This window comes from Callorhinus ursinus, unplaced genomic scaffold (genome assembly GCF_003265705.2).
Source record: "Callorhinus ursinus isolate GAN/ISIS: 27379988/994484 unplaced genomic scaffold, GSC_fseal_2.0 scaffold22, whole genome shotgun sequence".
NCBI classification, from domain to species: domain Eukaryota; kingdom Metazoa; phylum Chordata; class Mammalia; order Carnivora; family Otariidae; genus Callorhinus; species Callorhinus ursinus.
The window spans coordinates 25,925,824-25,947,383 of record NW_027397084.1 but is presented as its reverse complement, the minus strand read 5'-3'; the positions used below and the strand labels follow the sequence as shown (position 1 = coordinate 25,947,383).

At 36.5% G+C, this 21,560-nt stretch overlaps 1 protein-coding gene and 1 pseudogene across 2 annotated transcripts in view; both read right to left on the bottom strand.

Annotated features, from left to right (window-relative positions):
- KCNQ5 (potassium voltage-gated channel subfamily Q member 5) overlaps window positions 1–21,560 on the bottom strand; it is a 496,856-nt gene that overhangs the window by 401,471 nt on the left and 73,825 nt on the right. The gene's annotated exons all lie outside the window — the stretch shown is intronic.
- On the bottom strand, window positions 8,722–8,820 carry LOC112838085 (U6 spliceosomal RNA; annotated as a pseudogene).

Genomic DNA, 21,560 nt, shown 5'->3' with positions numbered 1-21,560 from the left:
CCAAAATGAAGACATTTTCCTTTCATTTTATCATTTCGCTATTATTATTATTGTTATTTGTTGTTATAATTATCATCATGCTTACTTTCATGGAGTTAACAGACAGGGAAACAAAAACACAAACGCATTAAAATGTAAACAATATGGTTGAACAGCTCTTTAAGATAATAATCAGAGATGTTGAACGACAAGTCAGATAATCACCAACACATATAGAGTCCTTCCTCTGATTGAGCGACAATGCCAATTCACTATTATGTGAAGAATCTCTAGACTTCATGATCCAAGGAGGTTGATAGAAATGAAGATGCTGAGACTTGGAGGGTTTGAGAAACCTTTATGGCGGTTGTGGGAGAATCAGGATTTAAACCTAGGAGTTCTGATCTGAGAGATTTTGTGCTTACCCATTCCCTGATGGAGATTTTCATAACTGGATGCACAATAAATTACACAGGTCCTGATTGCCTTAGAACTTCAGAGAAGGGAAAATCACTCCTGCCTGACAGACAGAAGGAGAACAACAACAAAAAGAGCATGCCTGGTAGGTGGAAAGTGAGCACAGCTCAGAGATGAGAAAGCACAAGACCAGGTTCAGGGAGAGTACAAGAACCAGTGAGAGAGAAGCCAAGGACCAGAAAAGATGAGTGGTTGGAGAAAAACCAAGGTACTACTTTGCTATTGCTGCTGCAACAAATTGCCACAAGAATATTGGATTAAAACAGCACAAATCTAGTATCTTATGGTTCTAGGGATCAGAAGTCCAAAATCACTCTCACTGGGCTAAAGTCAAGGTGTCAGCAGGGTTGGTTCCTTTTGGAGGCTGTGAGGGGAGAATCTGTTTCCTTTCCCCTCTCAGCTGCCAGAAGTTACATGCCTTCCTTGGCTCAGGACCCCTTCCTGCCATCACTCCAATCTCTTGCTTCTATCTTCACATACTATCTGATCCTCCTGCCTCTCTTATACAGACCATTGTGATTACACGGGCTCACCTCCATAGCCAGGATAATGTCTGTCATGCTATCCTTAATTTAAGCACATCTGCAAAGTTCCTTTGCAATATTCTAAGGTACCCTATTTCCAGATTCTGGATATGGACATGGATATCTTTTGGGAGACATTTTCCAGCCTATCACAAGACTAATTAGGTAAGTTCACACAACCTGATAGTGGATGACCCTCCTTGCCAAACTGAAGATTAGTGAGAACTACTAAAGATTATTTAAACAAGGACGTAGAATAAGGAAAATAATATTTTAGGTTGAGTAATCTCGCATTGATAATAATTCATCTAGGGACACCTGGGTGGCTCAGTCAGTTGGGCATTGGACTCTTGGTTTCAGCTTAAGTTATAATCTTGGGGTGGTGGGATTAAGCCCCAAGTCGGGCTCCATGCCCAAGGTGGAGTCTGCTTGGGAATCTATCCCTCTCCCTCTGCCCCTCCCACTGCCCGCACAGACACTCTCTCTTTCAAATAATCTAAAAAAAAAAAAAAAAAAAATTCATTCATAGCAGCGGTTCTCAACAATTAAAATGTATGAAAATCATACTTTGAATTTATCATAAAATAGAGATTCCTGGGCCCTTTCATCATTAGAGATTCGCATTCATCAGGTCTATTGTAGAGCCTGGGAATCTTCCCACCCCTTTAAGTGATTCTTATGTAAGTGATCTAAGATCAGGCTTTGAGAAATGTTGGTCTGTGACACTTAAATGCCTTTGTAAATATACACTCACTTCTTTGCAACTCCAGGCAGAGAATCAGATCTGGATTAAGAAAACAATCCATGAAAATCAAATGCACACTTTAAACCTATTTATAAACTTGTTTGTAGAACTTACCAAAAACTAAAATAATAGCCATATAACAAAAAGTCATTATTTTAAGCATAAAGGGAATAAAGGTTTTAGATAAAGGAGAAGAAGACATCTGATAATTGTTGTACATCTTTTTTATTGGACACCTTCTATGGGCCAGGCACTGTTCTCAGCTCTATATAGTAATTAATTCACTTAACTCTCACTCCATGGTTATTATTGTAATCTCCATTTTGCAGATGAGAAATCTAAAATTTAGAGAGATTAAATAGCTTGTCCAATATCATGGTCAGAAAATGACATAATTGGTATTTGATCATTGTCTATCTGGTTTCTAAATTTATACACTTCCTACTTTGCTGATTCTCTGCAAGATGCTAACCTATAGGATAGTAACTACTATACTCATAAATTTAAATACAAAATCTATAATCAATTAATAGATATATCTGATTCTAAGAAGAAACAGGAGTGGAAAGAGGAAGAAGAAATGAACTAAGAACCAGAGGTTGGGGCTTTATCCTGGCTCTAGGCCCACCATCTCTGGGACCTTGCATATAGCCCTTCATCTTCATGGTCTACTACGATTTCCTGATCTGAAAATAAAAGGACCAGACAAAATAATCTCTAGATTCTCACTGTTTTACACTTCTAGGAGTTTTATGACTAAAGCAATTAATGAATCACATCAAACATCACATATCACTCCCCACTGATTTGATCATGCTTTCCTCGAAAAAGGATTTCTACATATTAGCAGAAATCTCTGGCTGAAAAATGGCTAAATAAGAAAGAAATTGAAGAAAATTACATGCTCATACCTTGCCTAGATTCTGTGGGGACAAAGGGAAGAGAAAATATCCTTTACCACTTATTCCAAGGATACAGAAAACACAAATAATATGATATAGCTGAGTCAAGGAGGAAGCAAAAAAATTTCTTGGAATAGGCAACAATTAATTTGATAGATTCAGAAACTTAGATGAATGCACAGGAGTCCTTCCCTAGGAGTCTTGTTATCTCTCATTTTAGATAAAATGTGAAAAAGCACCCATTCCACGACAGATTAAAAGCAGCAAACGTAGCAGAAGGTTAAGTGAGCTGTGCACTCACTTGTATAGCAGTAAAAGGCAATGGAGAAGATAGTAAAACTATAAAAAGCTGACACAATGACTCAAAAGCACAGGTTCTGAAGCTCCCTCATATGGGACAAAGGACACTCCAGAGGCCAAATGGCAGAGTGATAGTGAGCACTGCCTCGGGCAGCAGACAAAGAGATGGCTTTGGATCACGTCTCTAAACACTGACTCAACATTGACTGAGTCACCATCAGATTTTAGTTATATACCAGGCATAGGAAGGATGGGAATTATGAGGACTATGAGATTCTTGCCACATCCTTCAGTGCTCTGGGACAATGGTGATAGATTCTGGTTGTGTGCCGTAAAGCCAGGAGGGCCTAAGTCGAGGGTGTCCGTCCTTGAGGAGGTGCCTTGGGAGCGGCCTAGGGAATGGCTGCCAGCACTAGAGGGTTCTTCCTGGAGATGATGCTGGCAGAGTAACACCGTGCTGTCCAATCCCTGAGGATTTGTTCAAGGAAGCAAGGGAGTAACCAGAGAGACAAGAGAAGAACCTATGAGAACTACCCAAAAAAGGCCCACAGGGCCATTACTGCCAAGAAAAGATGCCACCTTCAGAGAAGGACCTCTAAGCAGGATGCCACAAAGTTATAACATTAAAAGCGTATATGGCTTTGGAGTCACACAGACCTGATTTTGAATCCTGACTTGGCTTGGGTGTTCAGTACCCAGATTTTTCACCAGTAAAATATCTGCCTCGTCTCATTGGGGTGAGAACTGAATGAAATGGTGCTGGTAGATAACCGGTCTTCAGTCACGTAAAATTTTTTTTATTCTTTTGTTTTTTCATTACTTAAGAAGTGTGGACTGTACTCAGAGGAACCTATGAGAGGAAGGGTTTCTGAGCAGGGTTATTTCTGGAAGCAGCAGGTAGAGTGGAACAGCAAGGGATGCCTAATGTCTAGAGAGATCTCTGCCTACATCTTCCACCTCAATGTCATTCATCTTTGGAGAAGGGAGACTGCATTAGTCTTTCAAAATACTTCTCCGAGGGAAGAAAGAATAACACTTTTCCATCAGAAAACCTAGCATAGTAGGGGTCCAAAAATCTGGGTGGAGTTCAGATACCTGCTGGTATAGGGCAAAATTCCATTTTTCCCACCTAGATTGCAGTTTTAAGGGAGTACAATTATGTTTTGTTCATCTTTGCATGCCCCACAGATCTAAATAGTAGATGCTCAACAGTTTTTGAATGAATGAATGAATGAATACCCTTTCCCCTGATCCCAGTAGTATCTCTTTTTTTTTTCCAACTCACTGTATTTTACATCCATGTTTGAACTACTTCTTAGAAGCTATTTTTAGAAAACAAAGCTAGAATATTTTTACATTTCAATACAAAAAGAACAACTGTTGAAACACTAGCAATTACAAAATCAGGCTTAGAATAGGACTTATATTGGGGAGTGGGAGAAACTGTCATTTTTGTTGTCCTTCCTTGTCTGGGTACCCCTCTCCCCAAACACGTGAAAGGATTTCAAATAAGACCGTAAGAAGGAGCAGAAGGGAACAATCTCAAGACCTGGCTTAGCTCCCAAATCTTCAAGTGAAAAGCAAGATAAAGATAAGGCAGCTGCTGCTGAATGCCACCAACTGCTGATGGAAAAGTGGCAAGCAGAGTAGGCAGACCAGCAAAGGATGAGGCCCACGTTCGCAACATAACGATTCAAACTCTCTTAGAGAGCAGTTCAGAGGAACTCTTTTATAAGATCATGGCTATCAAAAGTAATTTAGAAAAAAAAAGCAAATGCAGGCTGTCAGGGCAACCTCAGTTTCTCAGGAAAGCTACTCAAGGGAAATTTTTAGCAATGTAGAGCAAGGAAGAGGGCTCTTCACAGCTCTTAGCCAAAGCCAATTAGTAAAAACATACAGGTACTCTATGCATGAGGAGCTGTGTATGTTTTGGGGTGGCTATAGGGGTTGGAAGGGGTGCACATATGAAACACAGTCTTTGCCCTCCAGAGATTTATGGGTAGTGACTGGCAGTATGATATTTTCGAGAAAGAGAGTCATGCGAGGTCATGCTAGGGACGACTCCAAGGCAGGATTCTAGCTCCTGTTGGTACTACTGTACTGTAAAAGCTAAGTGAATATCTACAAAACAAATGGTTTTCAAAAACTTTTTCAAACACCTTCTTAGTGCTAGGAGTATTTTTCATGTTTTTAGAAAAACTCATTCATGAATGCATGAACACAAGTATTCACCCAGTTTTTATTTCTGTGGTTTAAATGAACATTAAAATATCTAGAGGCAGCCTCATGGAGATGGATTCTAAGTTAAGGATTCAGGTGATGCTGTGTCCATCATACTTAAATATGTGGCTAATGCTAAGATAAAAAGCTCAAAGTCTGTAGTCTTTATTAAAGATTGTACCAAAATTAAGTGTTCCGATACTAACATTTCACATGTGTTATTTTCTAAAAGCATATGCCATCCAAGAATGAATTGCCAATGAAGACATTATTTGGTAACTCCTGGGAAGTTCAAGGTGGTCAACCATTCATCTTAAGCAAACCATTACAACACTGGTGAAACAACATTAGGTGTTAGGCATCCGAATTTTCTATATTTGCCCAAACTGGGTTAGCAGCACTCTTTTTTGTGATACAGTTTATGAAGCTCACCAAATTATACCACTGAGACCTCACTACATTGGGATCATTATTCGCATTTTGTCAATAATCAGAAACAATGCTTACATATACATTACAATATCTTCAAGAATCATCATTCGCCCCCACTAAAATGCAAACTCCGTGGGAACTCTATTTTGTTTATAGTTATTTTCCCAGTCCCTAGAACACTCTTCGGCTTATAGTAGGTGTCTAGTAAACACCGTGTTGATAAAATGCAGAAATGAATTTAAATTGCTGCTTTGAGATGGCACTGGGGAAACAGTGGCTAAAGTAGAACAAGAGGTTTATATGTTTTATGGATAAGCATCCCTGCAATCTCTTCTCTAAAGACTGCTTTTGTTAAGATACGCTTTTCTCCTGTCTCACCAAAGTTGAACATGTTTTTCAAATAACACTTTTAGGATACCTAAAAATGACAGGTTGCGTGTCTGACATCTGACATTCACTCAGCAGACAGTAACTGAACTCCTATTACATATGGATATTATATAAGACAGCTATATACCAGCGAACCAAACAGGTGTGGTCTTACTTATGTGATAAAAATGTGAAAATAGATTTAATCTTGTGGTTATAGGCCCACCCTTTACAAAATGTGGTGCCCAGAACCGATTTGCAAAGAGTAAAGCTTCTATTGGGATTAACAATTAAAGACCATGGAGAAGCCTCTAAAGCAGGGTTTCACCTGTTGCTTTTGGTACTGCAAAAAAGCCAAATGAATACTCAACTAAGCAAAACAACAACAACAACAAAAACAACCCCCCAAACCAACTTAAAACAAAGGGAAACATTTTAAATGCCTCCTTGATGCTAAGAATAGTTTTTCATAATATTATGGTAGTTCACTCATAAGTAAATGAATGAATAAAAACATATGAGTGCACATACATACCATATCTTATACACCCAAATAATCGATTTCCTTTATAAAACAGTTGCTCTGTGAGGTTATACATTTATTCTCATGAGCAGTCTTTTAAGTATTTCAAAACTGCTTTTTAATTTCCTTCAGAATTGTGTCCCATTCTTTTAAGTATACTCAAAGAATGAATTTTATTTTGGGGGGCTGTAAAAGGACATTTGGAATCCCTTATGATAAACAATATAAAAAGGTGGGTAATGGCATTTGGGTTAAGAACAAGCTGCAACTGTAACATATTAGAAATTTTTTTATGTGGTTCATAACTTGGTTATAAAGGCAACTCCAAAAGAAGAGCTCTAAAATAATTTTGAACAACAGCAATATCATTTGAGTAACTAGAAAATTTATTATGGTACCTATTGTTAAGATCAATTCACAGTGTTATTGAAATGTATGTATTTTTGAATCTCAATATCTTATCCTTTAAAGATGCATTCTTAGAAGAATAATTTTATTTCATCATCTTATTATTATTATATTATTTTTTCTCTAAAGAAATCAGACAAAGGACATTGATGCAAACCTTTCAACATTACATATTTAGAAGTGAAACATTATTTTAATAACAGCTAAAATAATCCACAAGCCAATAAAATGTATTAAAATTTAAAATATAATAGGAACTATGTCCCCTAGACAGTCTATAGGAAAGGAAGAATTAACCTGTGTTCAATCTGATCTAGTTCTTTAAATTCAACTTAGAATTTTTTTCCCACAACCAATTCTTTACATCACTTCCTTTAATTTTTAGGTCTTTCCTACAAATAGACATATGTAGTTTGTTATCTATTTGTTTATGCCAAACCCCCAATAATAAGGCTTCTTCATATTTAAATATCATTTAAGAGTTCTTTAGAATAGAGGTTTCATTTATTAGGTGACATTCATAAAATTGTCATAAGCTATTATAAATATGCTAATGTACTTTCTTTAAATACGTGTACATACATTATAAAAATGTTTGCATTAAATAAAAGATCAGGAAAGATATGGAAAGTTAAGACTGCAAAGTTTTAAATTTGAGCAATATTGTGTGAGATCAAAATGAATTTATCAGCTATCTTTTAATGTATTATAAATCATATGACATACTTCCTATGTGAAAATTTTCTATTTTTCACAACTTAAAAAAACCCATAAAATCCACTGCATTATTTTTTCTATGATACACATAATGTTTCTGGATATGGACTCTAATGTTACAAGACAAATGTTCTCACTGCATTTCATCCTTAACAAACTGTACAAGAGTTCTTATTGACATAAAATAGGTGCTCAACTGTGATCTCAAATATATTTTCATAATTTTACATGTAAGAATATAAAAGTAATTATACCACAAACATCAATCGTGAACTTTTGAATTTTGATATATGCTGTAGAGGGAAATTATTTTTAGATATAAGATTTCTCAAGATTCGAAAAATTTCAACACTATGAGGATATTCAGGTACTGTGAAATAATTATTCTTTTTAAGACCTCAGTATGAGATATCATCAGAATTTCATAGTATTAGATTATCTAATTGTCATTAAAATATGATCTCATAAAACCAAATATGACTTTTAAAATATTTTATAAATGTTCTTATGATTGATTTCCCTTTTTTAATTTGGATGTGTCTATTTTAAAGTAAGCAGTTCTGTTGGATGAATAAGTACTAGAGATCTAATGTACAGTATATGATGCCTATAATTAACAACACAGCATTGTATACTGGAAATTTGTTAAGAGTAAGTCTTAGGTGCTCTCACCACACACATAGAAAAGGTAACTATGTGAGGAGATGGATATGTTAATTATCTTGACTATTTTCACTATGTATATATGTATATCAAAACATCATGGTATACACCTTAAATATATACTTTTTGATCTAAAAACAGAATTTATTTAGCAATACTGTATTTTATGTGGAATATTTGAGAGGAATAAGTTAGGCACTGTACTCTGAAATTATTTGGTTCAGCTTCACAAAATCTGATTCACAAGATCTTAAGGAAAGGAACTCTTGAGCACCTATTGTTCATGAGATCTTTTTTTTAAATTGAAGTGTAGTTGACATATCGTATAATACTAGTTTCAGGTGTACAACATAGTGACTCAACATTTATATTTATATACATTACAAAATGATCACCAAGATAAATCTAGCTACCATCTGTCACCATACAAAGTTGTTACATATTATTAACTATATTTCCTATAAAACTATGGAATGCTTCACGAATTTGCATGTCAACCTTGTACATGCTAACTTTTCTATATCATTCTAATTTTAGTATATATGCTGCTGAAGTGAGTATAAATGTATACAATTTTTACTTAAAAAAGCCAAAAAAGTAAATTACATATGCTATTAAGCCAGTACATGGCCTTAGCCAGGAAGAGGGTCTATCCTCTTTATATTTTAGTGAGGTACCAAAGGGGCTCACTACCATGTGAGGGCAGGAGTTGATCTCAGCAAAATTTAGAATTGGATTCTTCTACTCATCACCCATTTCATCCTATGCTTCAGGTTCTTACCTGAACCTTTCTACCAAGAAAGCCTTGGTAGTAATCAAAGGGCAAACATTTATTGAAAGCCTACAGTGTACAAGATTGTAACTGTGATTAACAGCCAAAATCTGCAAGGTGAACACCAGAGCCTCAAGGGATTTAGCCTGGGGATTTGGGACAGGTTGGGGGAACCTGGTCATACTCTGAACACACCCAGATACCCGCCAGTTTGTGTGCTACTAGCACCACATGTGCTCTTTAATGATCTCACTGGTAGGTACAGAGATGGGAGTGAATCTTCACACTCACCCTGCAGTGACCTGCCTGAAATTGGCCACTATAGGGAGGAATCACACTCTCACTTAGCTCAGTCCAATTAAAGAAATATTCACTGGTAAATAATTTGGCAAACACTTCTTTGTCATAAAACATATTTAAACATCAATTTTTGCCCCAATAGAAAGACAACTATTCAATGATAGCAACAAATACTACATTATTTAGCTAAATTGTGTAATTTTAAAACTCTTGCCTACATTTAAAAAGTTCCATCTAATTTACAAAAGCAATTAATCTGCTCACAGAGATTGTATTTTTCCTCTTTGTAACATTTATTTGTGTTTGCCCATTTCCTTTATTATCTCCTGTTAGAAAACTGTTCCTAGCATTAATTTGTTTATTCTAAATATGATGGCAAAAATCCATCAGATTTATTGCCCAGACTCCCTGGTGCCCATGAATATGATTTTCAGGATATTAAGGGGAAATCAAGTTTTTGCTATTTTTGAACTGCCTTGACATTAGCAGTTATCATTTAGAAACTGACGGAAATTAGCCAGTAAATGGCGTTCTGACATATATCAGTTGGCAATTAAGCTCTGAATCTGATGGTCATTAGTGAAATCACAGTAGCTACCAAATAGTACCCAAGGTTAACACTATCCATATTTATGACAAAAAGAGATTTTTATGTAACCATACAATATCAGGCATAAAGTACACAAGCAACAGCTTCTGAGCTATGTCAGAGAAAAAAGGGAAAGCAAAGTATTCAACTATATTGCATAGGATGTTCTATGAGGGTCCTGTTCAGTTCAGTTCCATTTTGAACTCTGAAGATGGTGTAAACCTTCCTACCAAATGGGCTCTGAAAAGCTCCTCATGCTAGAGCTCAAGGACCGAGAACTTTAGAGAAACTGAGTACAGCAGTTATTGTAGCACTGCACAGTTGTGGCTAGCACTTTCTAGAACATGCTGAAGAGAATCTAGGAACTTCTTAGAAATCAATTATTTGATATGAACTTGAAATCTCAGATAGATAGACAAATTAAGGCTTAGTAATAAGAGGCCTCAAAAAAAAAATGGACTCACCAGGAGCATATACATGTCTTTAAGGTGCTCAGAACCTACTCTACAGCAGATTAAGTGTACTTACAGAGGAATAAATGAAGTCTGTGAGCAAACAGAAAAGATCTAATTCTTCCTGTGGTAATGGACAAGGGCTCACAGGTGAGCAGACATTTGAGTTAGGCATCTAAGAATGAATAGGACTTTATCACATGTGTAAGGGGAAAGAGGAACTCATTCCAGTTAGAGGGATGAGATGAAGAAAGAGAGAACTCAGGATGGAAGTGCATACCCCTTCTGGAAACAACACAGAAGGTACATAGAATGCTTGTGTTTAGGGTCATTGGAACGATGTGAGATAAAACTAGAAAGGCAAGAGAGTTTGGGAGTATCATTCCAAGGGATTAAGTTTTACTCATTGTAAACAGGGAGTCTGAACATTTTGAGGACAGTGACATGGGCATATCTAGTCTTTACACCCTTTTGTAAGACAAAGAGCCCCATTTGGCCTTAGACTATTCCTTGAGCTTAGAATGGACACTAAAAAAAACTTAATTAATTTTTATTGATTAATTAATATTCACATTACTTAGGTGTGGAATATATGGAATATGTAATACTGACTGGACAAAAGGGAGACTAGAGGCACCAGGAGACCTTAGAAGGCATTGAAATTGTCAGGAAAAGGAGTTATCCAATGAACCAGGACAGGGGTCAAGTGGTTTGAAAGGTGGATATAAAAAACATTATAAAGGCAAAATTCATAGAATTTGGTGATTGGTTGGATATCTGAAGGAGAGAGAGGTGTTTTATAACTCAAAGGAACAGGTAGAGGTGATAAGGAAGGCCTTGAGGAGAGGGAGGTATGAGGTTGTGGTGGGGGTAGAAAACAAAAAAGGGTGTTTGGGACACTGTGAGTTCAAAGCACCTTTGGCTCTTCATGTGGAAACATCTATTGCAGGGCTGACACTTAGGAGAAGACAATTAAAGATGTTAACAAGCAAAAATGTTTGCCTGGATTTCAAATGTGTGACTTGATACTAGGAATTGCATTTCATACTAAATTGCAAACTCAACCAGCATTTTATATCTACCTCCACCATCAGGCTTTAAGCATCTATTTATTCATTCTGTAAATATTACTGAGCTCCTACAATATGTCAGGCATAGTTTTGAGTGTGAGGATGCAGCAAACATGAGAGAGACAATGTTCTTGTTCTCATGTAGATTATCTTCCAAGGGAAGATAATCCAAGACCAAATAAAGTAATAAACATATAATAAAATTTCAAGTAGGATAAGTGTACTGAAGAAAAATAAAGCAGGGAGAAAGAAGGAGAAGTATTCCTTAAACTAAATATTTACAGTCTACAGTTGAGATCTAAACCAAGGACAATTAATGACTTTTTTCCTTATTTTTTCCATTGCAGATAATAACATATAAAAGTCAAGTGGGTTATCTATCTCAAGGAAGAGGCCATTCAGATGAAATGGAGAGACAGGATTTTCTGCTGAATATTCTTGATCTCTAAACTGAGGTCTGTGACCCCAATTTAGCTATAAGAAAACTGTGCTCATGAGTATTAGAAATGTCCCCAGAGGGTTCCATGTAGCTCTTCTGCAAGGCAGAGAATCTATATGAGAATAGCTAGGATTAGACAAATTATACTCATGACCTTGGAAATTAATTAATTAATCAGGCTATCTTTTTTTGTGGATGGTACACAGGTGGTGAAATAAAATTATTTTTATCATTTATTCAAATCTTAATTATGACTCATCATGTGATTATGCATGAAGCTAGTAAAGTCTTTGTTATGCAGAGAGTAGGGAAACACAGAGTGAAATAAAAAGAGGGAGGGAAGGAGATAGTAAGGCAAAAAGTGGTTGAGCTTTCATCCAGACAGAGACTTCAAGTGAACTTGTCAAGAATAGCTATTGGTGTTGTTACTTGAATACATTATTTGCAAGTGTCGTTAAGATCATAACTTAATGCAAAGAATGATGATGTAATTATATACACACCCATGCTGGGAATGTGTCGGAGATGTGGTTCTAAGAGACTGTTATTATCTGAGGTAAGTCTTGCACATAAGCAATCAAATTGTCTTTGATTCAAAGATTGACAATGGTGATAAATAAATTCAAGTATTTTAAGGCCCTTCTTGCCGTTAGGATTCAGAAGTGCTCATTCATAGGCTAGATTTGCTGCTGCATGCCATTCGCTCCAGAGGATAAACTCACTTTCTTTTTGAAACACTCTTTTCCCCTGGCTTCATGTACCTCAGACTTGATTGATTTTCCTGTCTCTGAGTGTTCCTTTGCTGTTCCTCTGTAAGTTCTACCCCACCTATGAATTTGCCATTCTTCAAGGTTTCATTCTAGACCTGTTTCTCTTTTCATATGAAATGCTCTCCCTAGATAATCCACTCATTCATTCATTCATTCATTCATTCAACAAATATGTATTGAGTGCCTCCTATATGTCAGCATTTTTCCATGCACCTGGGATACATCAGTGAACAAAACAAATAAAATCCCTGTCTCTAGAGAAATGAAACTATAGCAAGTTTCAATTACTATATATATGCTGGTGAACCCCAAGCTTATATCTCCAGCTTCCATCTGTTCTTTGAGCTCCAGATTTATCCACTTACTCATTCTCCACTTGGATATTTTAGAAGCATTCAAATTCAACATGTCCAAAATGGAACTGATTAGGTTTGGAGATAAAATTATGAATTCAGTGTTCCCCACCTCAAGAGTGGTATCAATTTCCATTTGCAAGACCCAGAGATGTAGGAGTAATCCTTGCCCTATCAACTTCATCTGCAAGTATCAATTCACTTCTCTCCATCTTTGTTGCCTCCTTTCCATTCCAGTCTACTTCATCTCTCTGGGACCTTTGGAGTGGTTCTCTCCACACTCATTCTTTCCCTATTCCATTCAATTTTCCACAGCTAAGTGATATTTAAAAATGCCAATTTTTTAAAATCACATCAGCCCCTTTAAGATAAGGGCCAAAGTCCTTCACAGAGCCTACCAGACTTTGAATGATTTGGCTTCCCTCAACCTCTTTCATCTCTCCATGTACTGTTCTTATCTTTGCTCTCGGAGCTTCAGCCGATGGGCCTTCGGAATCTCAAACACACTCTGTGCTTTTCAAATGTAGGGTCCTTGCACATACTGTTGTCTTATGCTACTTCAAGTGGTTAACTCCTATACAACCTTCAGTTTTCAGCCCAAAGGTCACCTACTTAGGGAAATTGTATCAGTCTGCTATTGCTTCCATAACAAAACATTACAGACTGAGTGGCTTAAATAATATAAATTTACTTTCCCACAGTTCTGGATGCTGATGTCCAAGTCAAGGTGTTGGCAGGTTTTGTTTTTTCCTGAGGCATCTCTCCTTGGCTTGCAAATGGCCAACCACCTTCTCACTAAATCCCAACACATGGCCTTTTGTCTGTGTGCATGGATCCCTGGTATCTCTTCCTTTTTTTTTCCTGGTATTTCTTCCTATTCTCTCATACCTCTTCTTATTCCTATTAGATTAGGATCTTACCCTTCCACTTCATTTACCACCTAATTACCTCTTTCAAGGACTTATCTTCAATTACAGTCACACTGGGGGTTAAGGCTTCAACATATGAATTTGGGGGGACACAATTCAGTCCTCAACAGAAGCCTCCTCTAATTCTCCAGGTTAAGTTAGGCTCCCCGATATCTGTTCTTTTAATACTTGTATTTGTTACAAAGCATTTTGCATAGTTTGTAGTAACCAAAGCTGTTTGCTATTTAAAAGATCTGGCCCCTTCCTATTTCTCTGACCTCATCTTCTATCACTCTCTCTCATTACCACATTTCCCTTGCTGATTCCCTAATATGTCAGGTACTTCCTGCCTGGAATTCACATGACTCATTCCTTCTTTTCATTCAGGTCTCTGTTAAAATATTTCCTGACTTCAGGGCACCCAGGTGGCTCAGGGGATTAAGCGCCTGCCTTTGGCTCAGGTCATGATCCCAGGATCCTGGGATAGAGCCCTGCACTGGGCTCCCTGCTCAGCAGGGAATCTGCTTCTCTGCCTCCTTCCTGCTTGTGCGCTCTCTCTCATTATCTCTGTCTCTCTCAAATAAATAAAATATTAAAAAGAAATATTTCCTGACCACTATGCCTATAAACATATTACCCCAACTCCCAGAATCTTCTATGCCCTTATGTAACTTAATTTTTGTCATAGTACCACCTGCCATGATAATATCTATCGATCTGTCTACTTTTATTTGCTTGCTGTCTTTTTGCCTGCCAGAATATAAGCTTCCTAGATTTTGGCACTGTATCCTCCAAGCCTAGAATAGGTCCAGAACCCTGGAGGCACTCAATAATGTTTTTTTGAAAGAAGAAAAAATGTTTATTTGTATGATTATTTGATTTTTGTCTACTTGCCCTATAAGACTGTAATCACTGTCAAACAGGAAGAATGTGTGCTATGCTCATCAGTGATTGAGGACTTAAGACTAGTGGCTGGTACATGGTATGTTCTTAGTAAATAGTTGCTGAATGAATGAGTAAAAATATAAAAGCAAAAGTAGTGCAAGTTTATAGAAAACATCTTGAAATAATTTGCAGAACATGAAGAGAAGCTGTGGCATTTCTAGCTATTTCACAATTCATTTTGATTTAGCAGGGGTGCACCCTCAGTTTAAACATGATTTTCTGGGCCAAATCTCTGTTAGTGGCCATAAAACTGCCATCAGAGTGCTATGAAAATTATAGGAAAAAGAGAAGAACAGTATTTTTATTTCTAGAAATACTTCCTTTCCAACAACCAAGTGTAATCCCAGATTATTATTTATTTGGATGGTCTTTTAGTTTGCCAATGAATGGGATTCCAGGACTAAATTATTTGGCTGTTTTGTATGGATTGAAATAAAGGTCTTAAAAACAAGGCAATAAAAGCACATATTTAGAATGACTTCTACTCCAAACCAAGTAATTTTCTCTATGCTTGTTTTATTTTTGGAGAATTTTAAAAGGGAGGAAAACTGATCAATACTATATTTAGATAATATATCATTTTGGAATGTGTCAAAAATAGGTGCAATAATAAAAACTATATATGCAATAACTGCAATTCCTTAGAGAACTGCATCCTTCCTCTTCCAAAATATCCTGGTAGGAACCCAATTACTTAGGGAAACGTACATGAGCCAAAAGAGGAACTATACTTTTGCTATTATGATTTGTTCCTCCATCTAGAAGAAAGTTTGGGAAAAAAGTATTTGTTTAATAAATTCAAATCTAACTTTTTTCTCTCTCTGCAATAGGGTAGAATTCTAAATAATTTCATGTCTTTAAGACATGAAATCTAAAAGAATTTTCTTTTTTATATTTCAAAATTTTTCTCAATTTTTTCTACCATCACTCCCTTCAATTTCATATCTTAATACATATGAAATATGTGTTAATATATGCAAAATATCAAATTTATAAATACTTCTGGGGTGCCTGGGTGGCTCAGTCGTTAAGCATCTGCCTTCAGCTCAGGTCATGATCCCAGGGTCCTGGGATCGAGCCCCACATCGGGGCTGCTCCACAGGAAGCCTGCTTCTCCTTCTCCCGCTCCCCCTGCTTGTGTTCCCTCTCTTGCTGTGTCTCTCTCTGTCGAATAAATAAATAAATAAATTTATAAATATTTCTCCACTTAGTTGTAATTAAAATTTAAACATCAAAACATACGTTGACAAAAACAACGTTATTACAAAAGGTAATATGAATAAGAGGGTAAGAACTGCTGAGGAGCACAAATCAGAGGAAATTTAGGAAGAATAAAGTTGTTATCAAAGGATCAAGGTAGCCCCTATCCATGTTTTGATAAATAGTGTAGACTCAGTTTATGTTTGATTTTATTGTGTGGTAGCGATGTGAGGATTTAAAGAACTAAGTTTTTAAATGACCTCTGGCTATCCCTGGAGTATTTATTTGATCTTCCATTAAAAGGAGGAAGAAAGAGAAGAAATGCATATAATAGCATTCCATGGATGAATCCCTAAAGGTTCTTCCTTTGGAGGAAATATATAAGATCGTAGATTATTTACTATGAAATGTAACATCTATTTAGGCAGGATTTTTTAACTTCGGCACTCCTGATATCTGGGGGTTGAGATAACTCTTTGTTGTGTTTCCCTGCACTGTTAGAATATTTGGCAGAATCCCTGGTTTCTGCTCATTAGATGCCAGTAGGACCTCCTTCCCAATTGTAACAACTAAACAATGTCTTCAGACATCGCCAAATGTCCCAAAGTGCCCCCCTGGTTGAAAACTACTGCCTTAAAGTTTCATAATGACTTTTGTAATCTACTCAATAAGTGAGTCTTTCTTGAGTACCTGATACATCTTTTTCTGCTCTAATGGGGATTAAAAGAAGAGTAAGAAATGGTTCCTTCTCTCTCTCTCTTTTTTTTAAAGGTTTTATTTATTTACTTGACAGAGAGAGAGAGAGAGCTCAAGCGGAGGGAGCAGCAAGCTCGCCAATGAGCAAGGAGCCTTGCAGGGCTGGATCCCAGGACCCGGGGACCATGACCTAAGCCGAAGGCAGACGCTTAACCGACTGAGCCACCTAGGTGCCCCATGGTTCCTTCTCTTAAAAAGCTAAGTAAGTCCATGTTACAGACATAATAGCACTAGAGTACAACAGAAAACATTTATCACTAGTTCTACATGCCATGTATGCTAATAAATATTTCAGAGATTTAGGGATTATCTAGAGGGGGATCCATGAGGGAAATTTCTGGAAGGCATGACATAGCATGGGCTCTGAAGACTGGATAAGATTTGGAAAGACAAAATTAAGAGGAAAATACATTTCATGTGTTATGGAGAACATATTCACAAACATCCAACATAAAATCGGGGTGAAAGAGTATGAGAGAAACCAAAGAAATAAATAAATGGTGAAGAGAATTCTTTAAGAGCTTACAGAAGGCAGTTACTTTGGAAATATGACAGGATGTCAATGGAGGGAAAATAGAAGGTGTGGCTAAGCAGGAGGTGGATTTCTTAAAAACTGTGGCTGGAATTTGAAGAGATGTTACTTCCTTAAAAGCAGCCAAAAGTTCAGGATGAGCAGTTTAACAGCAGATGATGAGACTCACCATGGGTACGGACAGCAGCTTTAGGACATAAAAGAGAAATGGAGAGGAAGGTCTGGATCTGAAACCAAGAAGAACTACAGTTTCGGAGCTGATTTTGGGTAAAAGGTCAGAGTCAGACTTTTGACTGTACTAGCTGATTATGAGTAAATGCCATGTCAGCCATGGAGCCTGAACCCTTGTCCACCTGTACTGGAGTGCTAGTAGGAAAAGAATTTTTTTGATTCAGATTTTATTAAGAAGTTTTACAGCTGCTGGACAATTACAGATATACATATAAAAATTTTAATTGGTATCTAGTTTCTATTCTGTCCTTGATTAACTATTTTCAGGTTAATGTATAATTTAAATTCCAGAAGATTCAAGGATCATGGAATAAACTGAACATTTTTTTTTATTCATTCGAGACACAGAGATACAGAGAGAGAGAGAGAGAGAACATGAGCAGGGGGAGAAGCAGAGGGAGGGGGAGAAGCAGGCCCCCCGCTGAGCAGGGAGCCCGATGCGGGGCTCGATCCCAGGACCCTGGGATCATGACCTGAGCTGAAGGCAGACGCCTAACCATCTGAGCCACCCAGGCACCCCTAAACTGAACATTCTTAAGCATTTTATCTTAGCTATAATTTATCTCAAGGGTGATTTCTGGATGTTTTTCAATAATATTCATTTCAATAGCTAAATATAAACTTAATTTCATTTCCTACTGTATCCAGATATATAGTATAATGATGTCATTTTTTAAAATTCTGAAATAAACACACACACAATCAAAAGCTGGATAATGCCTGCAGGTGGAGGAAGAATGATCACATACACAACAGTTTTATTACTGATACAAATTGATACTGATGTATATTAATTTAATTAGGCTTTGTACCTTGATATTTTTTAAAAAGGTATCAAAACTGGTTCTCCAGTGGAATAAGCAACATTTGTGAGACTCAAAATTTCACATTTAGTAATGGAAATAGCAATACTTTAAAAAGAAACAGGTGGTTTTGTGAATATACGTACAAATCTAGAAACCACTTATGAAGTTGAATTGCCACTCCCATTTGGAAACCCTAGGTGGTACACATGTCTAAACAGGTATACACACATGCATACACACTCACAGTTTATATGACCATGTTACATAGACATCTCTGTCCCTGATATGGACACCAAGAAACAATTAAGTTAATATATATTCCCTAAAATATCTTAAGTATAATACAGGCAGGATGATTACGTTAGTGTGGGTATCTTCATGTTTATGAACATGAATGTGCATAGAAGATTATGACATGTGGTTCTGAGTATTATTCTTTTGACAAGAAAGGAACAGATAAAGATGATACTTCATAATCACTAATAATGTAGATTACTAAAAAAAACTATTGGTTACATTCTCCTTTTTGGTTAAATTATGCCTTGGTTTTAATTTAGATATTTTTGGAAGGTACTTTGATACTTTCAAGGCCATCATGAACCAGTTTAGTGTGCCAAATTAGGAATTTACTAAAATAAAGAATTTATTGCTTAATGGGAGTTGGTGCACTTTCTCATTTGCTTAGTATAATATCAAGAAGTGATTTGGCCATGGGAAAAATATGAAACAAACCATTATGGCCTGATATTCATAAACTGATTGAAAATATGAGTATGTACATATATACACATTAACATTTGTTCTTAGATTTTTGCAATTATAAAGATACACATATATATGAATATATTGTAGCATATGTAATATGTACTTTAGAACCCATTACAAGGCCGTGGGCAAGTAGGGTCACTATCTTTGTGCTTCCACTATACCCCATACACACATCTATATAACATTTATTATTTCTGCTGGATTTATTTGGTTACAGATTTATTTACACTCCTTGTATTTTAAATCTCTAAGGAATGATAATTATAATTTATCTCTCCATCCTGAGTGTCTACCATATGTCAGGTAAAGAGAAAGAACCAGTACATGTCTAATGGATGAGTGAATAAATCTTTTTTTGATTCTTTAAACAGATATCTTTTAAATTTCAGTTACAAGATATTTTATAAAATATTAACTTTATGAGCATCTCTCAAACAGAAAACAGAGCATCTCTCAAACAGAAAACATCTTTTCCATTTCACATTTTATACTCAGAATATCTTTTTCTTAAAAAAGATTTTATTTATTTAGTTGACAGAGAGAGAGACAGCGAGAGAGGGAACACAAGCACGGGGAGTGGGAGAGGGAGAAGCAGGCTTCCCGCTAAGCAGGGAGCCCAATGCGGGGCTCGATCCCAGGACGCTGGGATCCTGACCTGAGCCAAAGGCAGACGCTTAACGACTGAGCCACCCAGGCGCCCCTATACTCAGAATATCTTAATGCTCCTGCTTTAATAAAAGGAAAGACAATAACAGGCAGATTTACAGGGGCCAATAAGGTCCTTCTTTTTTGAACCACTCAATAATTCATTCTAAAAAGAGAAAATAGAACTACACTATCAGTGGCACTTTAACCAATTTTAATTTTATAATGTTTATTATTTCTGATTTCTGCTGCTTTATTTCACCAAAATTTCAAAGTAAATTAACCAAGCTCTTTATGCAGTAAACATTTATCAAATACTTTTTGCAAACTAATTTATGCAAATGTAATACCTCATTTTAATAGTTTGCTATTTTTCTCTTGTTTAACTTTTCACACACAAAAATCCTCTTTTTTTTGAGTAAAACAACAGTATCAAAAAGAATAACATTTTTTACCTTATACTAGACTTTTTCCTTTGATCATTTATTTCAGGGAATTTGAGGCTGTCAACATTGTAATAATATAACAAATTAGCTCTCAAATGGAAGTAACCAAAGCAAAAAATCTGACAGCTCTTTTTGTGTCAAAAATTAGGACTGATAATTGCTTTGAAAATCTCCCGCCACCTCCCACCTCACTTTTTAAAGGGACACAAACTCCTACAGGAGGGGAAATTAAGCTTTACAAATTTTCGTTTATCTTACTGGCTGTGCTTTATTTTTAAAATACTTTGACAGTAAAAATGAAACAAACTGAGGGTTCTAGAGGGGAGGGGGTGGGGGATGGGTTAGCCTGGTGATGGGTATTCAAGAGGGCACGTACTGCATGGAGCACTGGGTGTTATACGCAAACAATGAATCATGGAACACTGCATCAAAAACTACTGATGTAATGTATGGTGATGAACATAACATAATAAAATAAAAAAACAAAAACAAAAAAAGCCCCGCTAGGTATATTTTTAAGAATAGTTGCACAATTAAATGCACTTCAACATTGCAACTTAAATTTTCTTACTCATAAAATACAAAGTCTCCACAGAGAAGCAGCTAGTATTTCTTTTAATCTATAGAGTCAATTCTCCCATCTGTATCTTGGCAAAGTATGTCTTTCCTTTTCATACTTACCAAACACTGACAAAAGGAGTAAATGGATTCAATATGAAGACAAACTCTAGCTTTAGCTTCTGCTGTTTAACCTTCCTGATGATTGATAGGCATGCAGTGAATTCTACTGACCCAGGATGTCTGTCCTCACAACTCAGTCATCTAAATCAAAGGGAATAAGTAGTTATTTAGGACACCCAGGATGCAGGTATCAAGAAAGTCACCATGTATGTGGTGAAGGGAACTGGTGTGAATGGGATTTGGGCTGAAATACAGAGGAAATCATATCAGGTGGAAGAAATAGATTGAGCGAAGGCAGGTAGGCAGAAAAGAACAGAAGTTATTGGAGAAACACTGACTAACTCAGTTTATTTGAAGCAAAGACACCAAGAAAGAGTCAAGTCAGAAATAACTTCAAGGCTGGGCGAGGCTAACGTGTGGGCCCGGGAGTGCCCGTCTTTGTTTCTGAACTGAGGGGATATAATAAAATCTTCAACTGTAACATCTTTTCTGTAAATAATGTTCATATTTAATGCAATAGCATGGTAATCATCTTTTAAATGCAATAAACTTAATGGAGTAGAGGAAGAAAAAGGGAAAGAAATAGCATGTTTTATATAGTATCACCAATCAAGAGATAGGTAATAAAATAGAGCCAG